Source organism: Nerophis lumbriciformis, linkage group LG24 (genome assembly GCF_033978685.3).
Source record: "Nerophis lumbriciformis linkage group LG24, RoL_Nlum_v2.1, whole genome shotgun sequence".
Lineage (NCBI taxonomy): Eukaryota > Metazoa > Chordata > Actinopteri > Syngnathiformes > Syngnathidae > Nerophis > Nerophis lumbriciformis.
Window position 1 is genome coordinate 1,945,802 of NC_084571.2, and position 3,480 is coordinate 1,949,281.

Consider the following 3,480-nt stretch of genomic DNA (forward strand, 5'->3'; position numbering starts at 1 on the left):
TTATATCAACTAAAGCCCACACTTAAACTTTCCACGTGCAAGATTGAATCTATTTAAAAAAGTTATTTCATAAGAAGCCAAAAAGTGCAAAAACAATAATGTTCGTGTTGAAGGAGTTGTGAATGACTGCAGACTGAAGGTGTATTTAATTCACAACTCCTCCAACACAAACATTATTGTTTTTGCACTTTTTGGCTTCTTATTAAATAACTTTTGTAACCTATTTTCATGGGCTTTCCTCGTTGTGATGTTAAGTTCCTGTTATGCGCTGTTATACAGTATATGCCTTGAGCTCTTATTTTGAAGGCGCTAAGAGCGGAAGTGATGACACGCTGCGGAGGTTTTTGAAAGAAGGTAAATAAAGTAGTCCTCGTGTAAACTGGAGCCTCCGTGTTTGTTATTTTGTAGTTTCATACAGTATAGGCGACATTTATAAACCCTCGGTTACACTTTTTTAAATAGATTCAATCTTGCACGTGGAAAGTTTAAGTGAGGGCTTTAGTTGCGGCGCATGGACTTAATTTATAAGAAAAGGTAAGACCATAATAACGTTTTTTTTTATTAAATGTGCTTTTTTTGTGTGCTAGTTTGTATGTGTAAAGTTAAAGTTAAGTTAAAGTACCAATGATTGTCACACACACACTAGGTGTAATGAAATTTGTCGTCTGCATTTGACCCATCCCCTTGATCACCCCCTGGGAGGTGAGGGGAGCAGTGGGCAGCAGCGGCGCCGCGCCCGGGAATAATTTTTGGTTAATTAACCCCCAATTCCAACCCTTGATGCTGAGTGCCAAGCAGGGAAGAATGCTGGTATGAGCTTTTAAACATAACCCGTTAACTGCTGCCAATCAAATGGTGAATAAGATACTCTTTAGGGTTCATATGTTTGTAAATCTGACTGTGATGAAGTCAGTGCCTCACCAGCCATCAACCTCACCGCACGTCACTGGTATATATATATTTATATATATATATATATATATATATACACATACACATATTATGACAGGAATGCTACTGCATGGTTACTTGACTAACAGCCCAAGGGCCAAGTTTGTCCCAAGAATTACACTAAAACACGGCCGGAGAGTTCAGTTAAAACAAACTTCCATCCATCCATTTCTACCGCTTGTCCCGTTCGGGATCGCGGGGGGTGCAGGAGCCTATCTCAGCTGCATTCGGGCGAAAAGCGGAGTACACCCTGGACAAGTCGCCACCTCATCACAGGGCCAACACAGATAGACAACATTCACACACTAGGGCCAATTTAGTGTTGCCAATCAACCTATCATTGATATGTTGATTATACATTCATGTCTTTTAAAACTGACTTTGAAACAACGTTGAAAAATAGTTGTATTTTTAAATTGAGACAATGTCCAACATTGGATCCACGTTGTTGGTTGGAAAATGACTAAATGTCAATGGTCAAATCAACATCACAACCTGACATTGAATAAACATTGTCAAAAAGCATGTTGTTTCAACGTATTTGTGTTGGAGAATATTGGTTGGAAAATGACCCAAATTCAAAGGTCAAATTCAAAATCAACATTAAAACCCAACATTGATTCAACATCATCAAAAAGCATGTTGTTTCAATGTTAGGTTTGAGTTGCTCATAAAGCTCTCTGGAAATGTTGATAAAAAATTAAAAAATAAACATTACAAAAAGATCCTCTAGATCAGTGGTCCCCAACCTTTTTGTAGCTGCGGACCGGTCAACGCTTGTAAATTTGTCCCACGGACCGGGGGGTTATGGTTTTTTTGTCATAAAGAAATACAATCATGTGTGCTTACGGACTGTATCCCTGCAGACTGTATTGATCTATATTGATATATAATGTATATATTGTGTTTTTATGTTGATTTAATAAAAAATACAAACAATTTTTTTATTTATTATTTCTTGTGCGGCCCAGTACCAATCGGTCCACGGACCGGTACCGGGCCGCGGCCCGGTGGTTGGGGACCACTGCTCTAGATGACAGAGCTCAGCAAGATTGCTTTAGCATTTTGGTGCTGGTCCAACTTTAAGACACAACCCAATACAACTAGGGGTTCACGCAGGATGGCGAGCAGAAGGGACGCAGGCTGCGATGCTAGAATTCTGAGCAAACAGGAAAAATTAGCAAGTACCAAAATCTATGATTTATAGGTAAATACATTCCAAATTAACTTAACTGCTAGCGCAAGACTTAGCACACTAAATTTAAAATGCTAATCTTAGTGCGCTAATACAGTAGTTTACTGTTGTCAACTACCAACATATTATACCTGCAGACTTAGCTAAAAAAAGGTGCTAATTATTAACACGTGTCAGATCCTAAAATATGACTCAAAAGCCAAAAAGGTGGCACGCTAATGTTAGCATGCTACTCGTTAGCTTGTTTCACGTACCAAATATATATATATATATACTGTATATATGTTGTATACTTTCAAAATTTGGCATGCTACCTTAGGATGCTAACAGTTAAATTGTCAAAAACCAAAATATGTAACTTGCGTATTCCTGGAAAAAAAAGCTAGCGTGCTAATAGTTAACCTGTGTCAAGTAGCAAAATATGACTGAGGTGTATGCCAGGGAAAAAATTCCGTAGCTAAAAAAGCTAGCATGCTTTTTTTGTCAAGTAGCAAAATATGACTGGGGTGTATGCCGGAAAAGTACCTTAGCTAAAAAAGCTAGAATGCTGACAGTTAACCTGTGTCAAGTAGCAAAATATGACTGAGGTGTATGCTTAAAAAATACCATAGCTAAAAAAGCCAGCATGCTAACAGTTAACGTGTGTCGAGTACCAAAATAGGACTGGGGTGTATGCCTGAAAAAGTACCATAGCTAAAGAAGCTAGCATGCTACCAGTTAACATGCGTCAAAGTACCAAAATATGACTGAGGTGTATACCTGAAAATGTACTGTAGTTAAAACAGCTAGCATGCTAACAGCTAACATGTGTCAAGTACCAAACTATGACTGAGGTGTAAGCCTGAAAAAGTACCGTAGCTAAAAAAGCCAGCATGCTACCAGTTAACATGCGTCAAAGTACCAAAATATGACTGAGGTGTATACCTGAAAATGTACCGTAGTTAAAAAAGCTAGCATGCTAACAGTTAACTTGTGTCAAGTAGCAAAATATGACTGAGGTGTATGCCTGAAAAAGTACCGTAGCTAAAAAAGCTAGCATGCTAACAGTTAACGTGTCAAGTACCAAAAGATGACGGAGGTGTATAACTGAAAAAAATACCATAGCTAATAAAGATCGCATGCTAACAGATAACATGTGTCAAGCAGCAAAATATGACTGAGATGTATGTCGAGGAAAAAATACCGTAGCTAAAAAAGCCAGCATGCTAACAGTTAACATGTGTCAAGTATGACTGAGGTGTATGCCTGAAAAACAAATGCTAGCATGCTAATGTTAAGGCACATGTGCTTTGCGGTGAAAGGGCCACAATAATAATAATAATAACAACAGTAGG